Source organism: Tamandua tetradactyla, chromosome 18 (genome assembly GCF_023851605.1).
Source record: "Tamandua tetradactyla isolate mTamTet1 chromosome 18, mTamTet1.pri, whole genome shotgun sequence".
Lineage (NCBI taxonomy): Eukaryota > Metazoa > Chordata > Mammalia > Pilosa > Myrmecophagidae > Tamandua > Tamandua tetradactyla.
The window spans coordinates 61,190,800-61,203,865 of NC_135344.1; the positions used below are offsets into that span (position 1 = coordinate 61,190,800).

Sequence of the window (13,066 nt, forward strand, 5' to 3'; positions counted from 1 at the left end):
AACATAGCAATACTGAGATTGTCATTCGTTGAAAGTTCTGTTTGTAAAGTCAGCCTTTGACTGACAACTGGGAACTTGGATTCCAAGAATGTTCCCAGAACTGATAGGAGTGGCTTACCATGCCTAAGCTGTAAAAACAATCTGGTGTTTGCTGAGCACCTACTCTCTTTCTTGGAGCCTGGGACTTTGGTACATACGAGCCAGAGGGTGCTCATATGATTAACCCCCAGTAAAAACCTTGGGCACTGAATCTCCAATGAACTTCCCTGGTGGACAATATAACCCATGTGTTGCCAAAACTTACTGCTGGAGGAATTAAGCATGTCCTATATGATTCCATTGCTAGAGGACTCTTGGAAACTTGTGCATGTTTTCCCCTGGACTTTGTCACATATGCCTTTTCTCTTTGTTTACTATGCCTTGTATATTTTTGCTGAGTCCTTCTAGCAAATCATCAATACTGGGAGTGGGTCTGTGATCTCTGACACATTGGAGAACAAGAGATCCACACAATCTCAAAGCATCATGATATAGATTATTTACTAACTACAAAGGGAATTTTTGTCTTAGAGGAGAAATTTGGCAAACGTCACCATATTAAAGTAATTGGAATCACCAACAATGGGACAGACTTACATATGTGCCTCATGATATGATGCCCTACTGTGGCCAAAAATATTTAACCTGAATCTATCATGAAGAAGCAAACAGACAAATCCAAGGAGAAGGACATTCTACAAAACAACTATTCTGGACTCTTCAAAAATATCAGTCATGAAAGGTAAAGAAAGGCTGAGAAACTGTTGTGGATTAAAGAAGACTAAAGAAACAGGACAATTAGGTGCAATGTGTATTTCTTGCTTGGAAGCTACCAAGGACATTATTGGAATAACTGGAAAATTTGAATGTCTATTAAATAATAATATTATATCAATATTATATTTCTTGACTGGTTATATACACAAAAGAATTTATTCTTAAGAGATACAGGTGGCTGTATCCAGGGATGAAGGGTTATGGTGTCCATAATTCACTACTCTTAAACAGTTCAGCATCTTTATCCCTCTCTCTCTTTCTCTCTCTTTCTAGCTATCAAAAGCAACCATGGTAAAATGATAATAATGGGTGATCTGGGTGTAAGGTAAATGCATGTTAATTGTATTTTTCTTGCAATTTTTCTATAAGTTTGAAAATGTTTTTTAAACATGTAGGAGGGAGAGGGAGGAAATGAAATTCCACAAGGAGAAGGCTTCTGTATTCCTTATGGTCTTAATGATTGTCCAGACATATGTCATGATAAGGGTTTTTGCTGATCCTGCTTTCCATAAGACTCAAAGAGGTGATGAATTTGGGGAATAATTTTAGCAGTATTGTTTTTCTGTGCTCCCCTCACGTTCTCTGACTGGAAATTATATGTATATTAGGCTGCTCTATGTCTTCCACAGCTCACAGAAGGGGCACAGTTTGTTTACTTGCTTGTTTCCTTCAGTTGTTTTTCTTCCAAATTTCATTTCGAATAGATTCTACTGCTGACTCTGAGGGCCCTGATGGTACCTTCTGCAGTGTCCAACCATGTCTTCATCCCATCAAATATATTTTTCAGCTTATATATTTAAATTTTTATATCTAGAAGCTTGATCTGTGTCTTTCTTACACCTTTCACTTCTTTCCTCATCATGCTTATTACTCCTAATTTTTTAGAGGAAGTTTCTACTGAGTATAAAGCTGTTCTAACTTCTTTATGTATCAATTCAATCATTTGTGTCACTTCTGGGGCTGTTCCTATTGATTTTCTTCCTGGTTATGGGTAGTATTCTTCTGCTTATTTGCAGAAATATTTTTTATTGGAAGCCACACCTTGTAAACTTCATATCATGGTTGCCAGATTTTCTCCTTCAGCCTTTAAAATTTGTTGCTCTTTGTTTTGGAATGCAGCTAATTATCTTGAGACCAGTTTGAACCCTTCAAGTCTTGCTTTAAAGTTTGCCTATGCATATCTCCAGAACAGCTTTTTAGTCTAGGAATCATTTGGTCCCACTCCTGAGGCAAGACACTTCTGAGGACTCTACTTAATATATCTTTCCACTTAACGACTCTTTCCTCTCCAACTGAGGGGAAAACTATTCCAGGTCTTGTATGAACTTTGGCAGGTTTTCCATCTGTTCCTTTCCAGCGGCTCTTTCCTCAATCTTAGTAGTTTCCTCACACAAGTGCATAGATCAATACTCAGTGGAAAACCCAAGGTAAATCCTCTGCTCTTCTCTAAGACTCTTTCTCTCTATGCAGCACCCCCTCTTTGGAGCAGTGCCCTAAATATTGTAGCCTTCTGAACTCTGTCTAAACTCAGGGAGAACTCCAGGCTCTGTTTGGGATCCCCTACCCCCATGACGTCACCTTGAAATTCTCTTCAGGCAGTGAGCTGGGCAGTTGTAGGGCACACCTCATTTGTTTCCCTTTGCTCAGGGATCATTTCTCCTTGCTATCTGTTGTTCCCTATCTAAAACTTTCACTCTTATATTTCATCCAGTTTTCTAGGTGTTTAAGATGAGAGAGTAAATTTGGTTCCTGTTATTGCATAATGTCTGGAAGTGGTAGTCCTTAGTGATATTATTTTTACTATAAAATGAGAAAATCCTTACTTAAAAAAGTGGAAATTACTTAAGCATAAGGAAGCAAATCAAAATATCCACTGCTCATTTGTCAGACATTAAATTTTGGTATATTTCTCCCAGCTATTGAGTTTCCTATGTTTAGCTTGCTTTAGTTTTTAAAACAAATTTAATTCAAATGCAATTTTAATATCTTTTTATGTAACATTGTTTCACAAGCATTTTCCTGTGCTCTTAGCAGCATTTATAAAACACAGACAATATCCCAAAATATAGATATGTGTACCATAGATTACTCAACTCTTCACTCGACAGATGGACAGTTAGCTGGTTCCCAGTTTTGGCTATAATAAGATAATGATGCAATGAATATCTCTACACAGGTATTTTTGTTGAAATTTTAAATGATTTATTATGCAATATTGGGATTACTGGGTCAAGGGGCACCGAGTACTCTAAAGGTACTTCATTCATTTTGCCTAGTTGATTTCCAAAGAGTTGTATGAATTAAATAATTTTATTCACCACTCCATGTACATTTATGAAGTGCTTACCCTGTGCAATTCACTGGGGCAGGTCTGGTGATATAAGATGAACAAGACCTTGACCCTGAGTTCAAGGAGCTTATGACCTAGTTGGGGAGACAAAGAGGAAAATAGATGAGTGCCACCAAGCATTATAGGATTCTGTAGATATATCACTAGGATGCAGTGGGTTGCTTAGACAGAGAAATTTGTCTAACCCAGAGACTGGCACAAAGTTAGCATTTAATAAATAGTTGTTAGATGAAAGAAAGAAGAGAGAGAGAGAGGGAGGGTTAAAGGGAGGACTGTTCAATCCTATTAGTTACTGGTTTGGAAAAGGTTTCTTAGAGGAACCTGTGATTTGTAATAAGCATTTCATCCATTCATTCATCCATTCACTGTTCAAATGGTTTTCAGCAATGCTCCAGGGGCTTGCTAAGTGCTGTGAACATCAGCACTATTGTTCCTATGGAATTTGCTGCCTGGCAAGGAAGACAGATAATAAACAAATAATTAAAATAATGGAAGAGATAGGGAGTAGTATAAAGTATATCATAGGAATGAGTCACTTAGTCTCGGGGTCATTGCAGGCTTCCCATAGGGACTAGCAATTAAAGCATGACTTAAAGGATAAGTAAAAGTTAGTTAAGAAAAAGGAGAAAGTAGGAAATTGTTCGAGGCAGAGACAGTCCTATCATTCATCTATGTGCTAACAAATGCTTTCTAACATTTGAGGCAGTTTCAAAACTGTTCATTTGTTTAGATACTTTTACACTTACACACACACACACACACACACACACACACACACCTCCTCTTCTCCAGCAATCTAGTTTATGTTGGTCTTTGCTTCCTAAACCCTTTCTTTAATGAAGTCTACAAAGGTGAATTTCACCCTAGATCCTGTCCATATTCAAATATAATGGGGGTCCATTACTTTTTTTTTTAAAACCATCCCCTTTGACAAATAATGCTGTGTCCTTTTCACAGCTCAAGGGAATTGAGCCCTAAGCCGCAATGCCTGGTGACACACTGTCATGCATGTCCCTTGGCCAGCCTGACTCGGTCGTGGCCACCCTGACATCCTGATTAATCCAGGGTCCTTGTGGGAAGGACCAGTCCGCAGATACGCCACACATGGGGTAGGTAGTGCTGTGTCACTTGATATGTGTGTGTGTTTACATATAGATTGTATATATTTAATTTTGTTACTGTAGATTTCTGGTTATTAAGAGATTACCTGTGAACTGACGCTGCGGACGATGGCATGGCATAAAACTTCAACAAACATTATTGTTTAAAATTATATCTTCAGTGAACTGCCACTGAAAGGGACTGAAGTGTTCCATAGGAATATATTTCCATGCGATTGAAGTTTCCCCTGTAAGCACAAACACTTTTTAAAATATAAATGTTAGTGAGCATAAATCATTTGAAAATAAATAAAGGACTCTGCTTTGCTTTCTCGAGCAGAATTTCTAAGCACAGTTTAACCTGATTACTCAGCTTATGAACATTGATTATTTTTTATTATCTATTGGTCATTGACAATTATTGGTCATAATTGCCCACTATGCATTTGGCCCTATGCTAGGAATTGGGGATAAATAAAACAAAATCCCTAATGTATAAAAATTTAATCTTTAGTAAGGAAAAACATATACCTATCCAACTTGAGTAAATATGTCTGATAAGCATGCTAAGCGCTGTGGAAAACTTGAGTAAATATGTCTGAAAGCGTGCTAAGCACTGTGGTCTCATGAAGAGATTACTCTTCATGAGACCAGGAGGGTGACATTTGAACTGGGCCTTGGTGGTGGTGGATGGGGGCAGCCTGCTGGGGGGTCGGGGTGGGGGGTGGCATTTCTCAGGTTGAGGGGAGGAGGAAGAGCTTCACCACCTTGGAATAGCAGGATTCACAGCACAGAGCACACATAGAGGATGTTGAACGGGTGAGGGCGCGAGCAGTAGGGTGGAAAGTAGCAGAAACGAGTCTGGAAAGTCAAGCTGGGGCCAGATGGGGATGGGCCCTGGGTGCCATGCTAAAGAAAGGACGTTGAGATTTCTGACAAGGGTCATGGCATGATCTACATTGATTTTTTTTAATTTTAAATTGTAAGAGTTGACAACTTTGTGTTCACATTTTATAATATAAATGAAAAATACTTTTTTTTTGTCCCACTACTCCCATCCAAAACTATGCTCTCTTTTATAGGAAGGGGGAACAAGTCTTCCCTATCATGCTGTTAGAAAACACCCACAGTCACAGCGCCCTATCTCCTGGTGAAGTAGAACAAGTAATATAAAACTGATTCAAAGAGGCCCCCCTCTATCTTTATCTGTATGGTTGGGTCATTCCTGGCTGAGTGGGCAGGAGGCCTCGTCACTGGGGGTCCAGGTATCATTGGCATGTAGCTCCCAGGGGTGACCTCATTCCAGGAGGTCCCACTGGCATCATCCCAGGAGGAAGGCCCATCATTGGCATCATGGGGGATCCCCCAGTGGGGTGCTGGCATCATGCCAAGGCAAGGAGAGCCCAAGAGATTGAGGGGCAGTGGGATTGTCACCCCTGCAGGAGAAGGAGCAGAAAATGCACTAAGAGGTATCTTTCCTTACTGAGATGCAGCTGTCATGTTGTCCATCAGGCTCTGAACCTGCTCTTCCATCCATTTCTGATAGGGGTCTTTCACATTCTCTTTGTGTTTCCTACCACTGCAGTGTGTCTTTCTCACAAATGGAGAGTCATGGGTGAGGTATGTATCGCAGTAGTCACAATAAAGCTTGGGCAATTTGCTCTGCGAGCCGTTGGTCACTCCATTGGGCACCGCCTGGAAATCTACATTAATTGTTATACAGATTACACAGGTGCTGAAAAATGATGCATGGAATGGTTGGCAGAGAATAGATACAGAGAAGCCAGTAGGGTGTCTGGCCAACACCATGGGAGGGACAGGATGGGGGCCGAATCAAGCCAGTGGAGAGAATTAGACTGTCTGAAGTCACAGCTAGGAAGTAGATTCCGAAACGACAGTAAAATATGATGTGAGTGTGCAGGCCTCCGAGACAGACCTGACTTAGAATGAGAGCCTTGCATCTCACTAGCTGAAGGACCTTGGGCAAACCACCTCACTTCTCAGAACATCCATTTGTGTCTGTAATGCAATGTTACTCATCCTTCACAGGATACCTGGCAGGATCAACTGAGTTGTAAAGCTTCTAGCACAGTTGACCATTTGCAATTTAGAATATTTTTCCTTGTACTAAATGACCCAAAGCATCACAACATTCATTTTAAACAGATTTGGTGGTCTATCTAGGCCCTCTCTATCTATTAACCATGCCTTTCTGCCACCATTTGATTGCTGTTCTAGTCAACAAATAAGTACTGTGTGCCAGACAATGTCACCCTGCCTGCCCCAAGCCAGTTCCGCCTCCACTCCTCTCTGACTTGCTTCTGCTCTACCTGGGCCCCAAGATCATGTGTGTTTAGTGACCACCCTGTGGCCCCCAAGGCCTGCCCCATCATGGAAAATCTGTGACTGCCATTTATACTCCTTCCCCAGACTGAGAACTTTCCTTCCATATCTTCCAAATGGCCAAATTCACAAGAAGGTCCCTGTGGATGCAGGAAACGCTGCTCTCTGCACAGAGATGGTGAGGCCTGGACTGGAAGCAACCCTGCACATGGCAAAGAGGACCTTGGTTTACACAGAAGCCCTTCCCTAAGAAGAAGAATTTCCTCCAAGCAGAGGGGGTTGGGAATGAGATGGTTACCCAAGGTGCTGTGGAATCCACTCCTGGAGATGCCTGGGGCAGGAAACATTTTCCCAGGCCCAGCTGTATGCTGGCTGCTCAGCCTGAGGGAAGGGGATGGTCCACCTAAAACCCCTCTCCTCAGAGCCTGTCTTCTGCTTTTGTGGGGAGATTGTAGCACAAAACTCCACAACGATACATCTCCTAAAAGCTAGACCGCTCGGGAGATGTTGCTAGCCAAGTTCTCAAGGCGAGTGGTGCTCCTGATGGAGACCATTTGTCCTAGGAGACGCGGTTGGGGAAGAATGAAGGGTTTTCTGGGAGCCTGATTGGCTCAGGGAGCAAAGGCCAGGAGGCGTTTGGTGAAGTAGCCGGGAAAGCTGTGATGTGTAAACACAGCATGAGTGTGCTTCACAAGAGTGACTGTGTCTGCCGAGGTGAACCATGGGCCCCCTTTCTCCTTAGACACAGTATGGGGAAAAGGATCCTTGTAAAATATATGTCCTTATTTGTGTGAGTCTATGGGTAAAAAATGTAGGATTTTTGGTTTTGTCTTTTTTTTTTTTTTTTTTTGCCCTGGGGAATGAATGAGTACCCATTGATATCATCTTTTTCTTTCTACAGATACTATTTGTACAAAATTCGCTGTTTGTACAGTTTACTCCCATCAAATGAGCCAATGTCCTGAAATCAGTTCATCTATGGAATGTCTTCCCAACGCAAAGCCCCCTTTGGATGTTTGCACTTCTTTGCAGATGGACTAGTTACGTAATAAACCCCTACTCTCTAAAAACAAAAAGGAAGAAACACTGGAACACATATACCAATCAACCTGACTGACAGACTCGATGGAAGCTTCTAAATTAGAAAAATGGGAAATCAGAGGATAAGAGTTAAAACTCTGTGTGGAACAGTCATGATTTTGACAAATAACTTGAATGTCCATTTACCGGAAATTCTGTCCTGACCTTACCAGCTTTGGGAGCTTGATCCAGATGGAGGTCAACAGGCACAGAATCTCTGAAAAGTGCTTCCAAGGTAGGAAGGACTACTTAGGATACGTGCACAGCAGTGTGTGTTCCCTCCAGTTGTCTCAGGACAACTAGATCACACCTGATCTTTCAAGAATTGAATCAAATGTAATCCCTCCTTCCTTTCTGAGGCCTTTTTTGACTCCTGTTTCTGGCACCTCCACCAAGCAGACTCTTTCTTTGGGTTCCCCCTTATCTCATATATTCATGCAACTTTTACCCCACTTATAATTCTGATGCCCTGTTTAATTGTGGTTAAAGATTGTGTCCGAGTTATTTTTGTAACCAAGCATCTATCACTGGCCCTGATACCTAATAAACAATGCAAATTGAATAAATTAATTTATGGATATATGCAACATACCCCCCCATTTATGCATTCATGGAAAATTATATCGTGTGTCAGAGACAAAACGATATATAAACTGAGATGTGTGTGGATACTTCTTATCACATGCTTTAAAAATTGATAGAGCCAAAGGCCATATACTTTAAATGAGTGTTTCTCAAGCCTGGCTGCATATGTCTCCAACTTTGCACAAGTCTGATGGTTTTAAAATGTGTCCACAAATTCTTTCATACTCTTCCATTCAAGCAGTGGAGTTTATTCCCCTCCTCTTGAATTTGTGCTAGACTTAATCACTTGCTTCTTATGAACAGAATAAGGCGAAGCAATGGCATGCTACTTCCAAGACCAGGTCATAAAAAGCCATTTTTTCCCATGCTTACTCTCTCTTCGATTGCTTGCTCTGGGGAATGTTAGCTGCCATATTGTAATGACATCTCCGGGTTTGTGGAGAGGCTCCTGTCACAGAGAACCAAGGCCTCCTGTCAATAGCCGTATGAATGAGCCATCTTGGAAACAGCAAGTTTTCAGTTGATGCAGCTCCTGCTGACATCCTGACTGCAATTACATGAAAGACCCCAAGCCAGAACCTTCCAGCTAAGCTGCACTTGGATTCCTGATCCACAGAAACAGTAATATAATCAATACCTGTTGTTTTAGACTTCTAAGTTTTGGAGTAATTAGTTACAAAGCAACATGCATGTAATAAGTTGACATGATACCAGTGTTTTGACCTTCCAAACTCAAAATAGAATGACATGACTGCAGAACAAGTAAGTAACCTTGGAGCAGATGCTCAATGGACTTGCTTCACGACAGCACTTCTGCCAAAACTCTGTTAACCAAAGGGCTACCTTTTCTAGGGCCTCCCTGAGATACACAAGTGAATATCTTAGGTTTGACCTAGTCATCAGAATATAGGTGGTTGGGCCAAAGGAACACATGCACAGAACTTCCAGGAAGTTCTCAATGTTAAATTTTAGAGAGTTGTGAGTGAAGGATGGGAAGTTGGAAATAGTCTCTCAGTCTCACTCATTATTCCTCTTGCACTGTATGCAAGTGTGGGGCCTCACTGCTTTAAAGGGAGTCTTCATGTGAATGCTCCTTGGTTGATAAAGTGTTATATGTAGCTCCCCTGCTCTTCTTCACAAGACCCTCTCTTCTCTCTTCCCCACAATAGTCCCAGTCTCTCCTCTCCCTATCAAAGTCATTCTCTCCCTTTCATTCAGCCTCTTCTTGACTTGGAAACCTTCAATCTTTCAGTAAAGAATATGAGTCTCAGCCATTTTTCTCCCACCCCATTTTAGGATATTTTGAAGCTAAAATTAGCTAAAGATCTTCAAGTCTTGAGGAAGGAAGAAGTCTGAAAGGCACAAGTCATTTTAACTCCAGGTAAAAGACTGTTGGCAGTTTTCTGGCTTATTTTTAAAATTTCCACGTTAAAAGGTCAATTATGTTGCTGGAGTAGCTTTCAGAATATATTATGTTTTTATAAAAATGTGGCTCTCTCCTTCCTGAATTTTAATTCCACCATCTAGATCTTTTCTACAGGTTCAGCCATGAGAGTGCTTGACCCTAAGCTTGGGCCTTCCCAATTCCTGCTTTGTTTCCTTAAATGGAGAAGGTAAGGGGAACAGCAATTCAGTTTCACTTTACCTGACTCTCTATGTTTGGTATCTTTTTTGCACCTTTCTCTAGTTAGGTTTTGTTAAACTATGCCAGACTTGCCTTGGTGTGCTCAGGCACATCTCCAGGGTGGTCAATTAACAATGAATCTCCTGTTTCCTGAAAAGGAGTTTTAATTATCAAAAGAAGGATGAGACTGGGGACATGACATGTACTCCACATGGAGCTGCTGCAAATGAGAGGATTAGTTTATGGGACCCAATGTGATAGATACCCCCCAAATCCACAGCTCTCAAGTTTGCAACCTAGAAACCGAAGACTTGCCATGCCTTGAAAATGCATCATTTTTCTCATTCCACTTAGAAGTGTAAGCTCCACATTATGGGACAAATTCATAAAATTCCAAGCTTCTACCTGAAATGGAACTCCTCAAAGGCGCCAGAAGCAGAAAAGGCAGGATAGCAATGGAGCAAGGCTGGGAAATCTTCCTGCTGGGACATTCTCCCACTGGGGCTCTGGTCACTGCTGAGGCAACATCAAGCTTCCAGTATTGGTTGCTCTTAAATCTCTTAAAGGTCTTGCTTTCTGGGGTTTCTCTTGGTCTCAGTCTCCTGAACCCCCGGGAACTTGCATCCTTTGTCTTCTCTAGATTTCTAGTCTTCCACACCATGACATGGTTCCCCTAAACTTCCACAGACATGGGCTCTACCTCTTGTTTGAACTTAGCAAACTATACTGAACCGATCTCAGCTGATGGCCCACCATCCACCACTCACTTGGAAAAAGGATTCTTGACTCATGTCTACATTTTACAAGGATATTGTAAAGCTAAAATGAGCTAACAAGAACTTCTTCGTGGTGAAAATAGAGTTGGAAGAGTTAATGGTGCTAGAAGTAACTGTTGCCAAGACCGAGTAAAAGAGTAACTAGCTACCGATCTTCAGAGAAAAGAACCTTGGGCTCCCCCAGTTCATTAGCACCTAACTGATGGCATTGACACAGAGTCTACCTCCAGGTTTGAAATACAGGAAACTGAAGGTCCTGGAAAGCTCAGCTTCAATGCACCATCATAGATCTGTGTCTATGACTCATTAGTAGTCCTTAAAAATATTTCTGCTTATTCAGCAAGGCACATTTGCTGGGGCTTAGGAGAACCCATAAAACACTGCACTCTATTCAAAATCTCCTTCAGATAAACCCTCTAAAGCTTTGAAGCATCCACTTGCCAAGGTTTTTTCATTACCCTTATTCCTTTGGCAAATTGCCTGTATGTGGCTTGTGTGTGTGTATGCATGCACTATTTTTTGGCAAGGGGTGGGAGGGTGGTGTCTTGATCAATCTACACTACAGAGATAGATGAAAATTTTTTAAATATTTGGATTGATCAATACAGAACATGCAGACGTCACTTTTGTAGTTTGATCATTTGCCAAGAGCATGGTGTGGTGGAAAGGGCACTGAGCTGAGATTTAGGCAATCTGGCCTCTAATGGTGGCTCTGCCACCAACCCAGCTCTGGGACCTCAGGTAGTTTACTTACCTTTCTAGGCCTTAGATTCCTCATGTATAAAGCTAAAGGGCTAGGTAGATGCACTGTAAACTTCCCTTCAGCTCTAACTTATTTGGGTTTCTGCTGAAGGCGCAATCAAATGCAGGGCTTCGTCAACTTCCTGCAGCGCTGGGAAGTGCATTTTGGAGATGGTGAAAATAGCTGCAGAATGATGCCAGGATTCTTTTTCAATCAACATGATCCATGAGACATTAACCAGTTTTGCTTTCTTAACTCTTGCAGTGTGTGTGTGTGTGTGTGTGTGTGTGTGTGTGTACCTAAGCTCACAGATTTGTGAACATGAGCTCCAAGACTTTTTCTTTAGAACTGAGAGTGTCTTAGTAGTCATCTAGTCCTGTGGTTTCCACACTTTTTATAAGCAGCAGAATCCTTTCTTCAATGAAATTTTATGTAGACTCAGCACATATAAGAGACAAAACCAGAGTTTGGCTATGGGAAACCAGAGCCCCCTTTGTTTCTCTGCCCTCCTCATCTTCTCACCTGTCTCCCATTTTGACTTTACGAGCTCCACCAGAACCCAAAGTTTCTTGGGATCCAGGTGAATATTTTATGGGGATGTAAACTGAGGCTCAGATGGCAGTAGCTTGCACAGAATCATACACCCAACAGATAGAAACGCTGGGGGTTTTCAATACTTGCTCAAAGACCTTTTGAACACATCATGTTGTAATTTCTTTTATCATCATTACCATAAATTCTCTGAGGACAGTGAATGCTTATTAAAAGTTAACAACAACAGGGCGGGCAATGGTGGCTCAGTGGCAGAGTTCTCACCTATCACATCAGAGACCCGGGTTCGTTTCCCGGTGCTTATCCATGTTAAAAAAAAAAGCATAAAAGTTCACAACAGTAAAAACAGCATCTGTGTTAAGATTCAGGAAACTATGGGCATAGCATCCTCTGGCTGAGTTCACAGATTACTCTTTTGTGAAGACAAATACAATGTTCCTCCAAAAATGTTTTTTAAGCTGAGCTATTGAAATGAAGTCTTGTTTGAAGGTCATTTCATATGTGATGAAAGAAGAAGCAAAATGAAACGCGGGTTCAAGCTTTCATTTAGAAACATGCCCATGGCAGCACACTGGAAACATAAGCTTACAAAATATGCACAGAAATATTAGGGCTTCCCAGATGGCCCTGGTGCAGTGGACATTTCTGAGAAAATGTGCAGTGCTCATCATGATTGTATAGCTCCGGGGTCCAAATCTAGACAGCAAAATATGTCTCCTTTTGGACTTAACTCAACAATAATCCAACTGTATGACAAATCAGTAGGAAATGGACCTTGAGCAAAAGTGATAGGTATCTTCAGTTGGCCAGAGCTGCCCAGGAGGCTCAGTGGCAGATGATGTCATCTTACTTATGGCCTTCCTCTCCCATGAAAGAAACATTTCCATTGCATCATTTAATACAAAATCTTGTTCCCACTTTTCCTCTAAGCAGTACTTGGCAATTTTCAGAAGTTCCTGATGATTTGTTCTGGTCGCAAATAAACCTTCCCTGTCTACTTTATAGGCATACTGAATCACAAACCATCAGAGCTGGAATTGGTCTCAGAGATTACTGAATCCAAACCTGGCATTTCACACCAAAGGGGTTAGAGGTAAT

General features: G+C 41.4%; 1 long non-coding RNA gene across 1 annotated transcript in view; it reads right to left on the bottom strand.

Annotated features, from left to right (window-relative positions):
* LOC143662674 (uncharacterized) overlaps positions 1–13,066 on the bottom strand; it is an 84,912-nt gene that overhangs the window by 18,097 nt on the left and 53,749 nt on the right. The window lies entirely within an intron of this gene.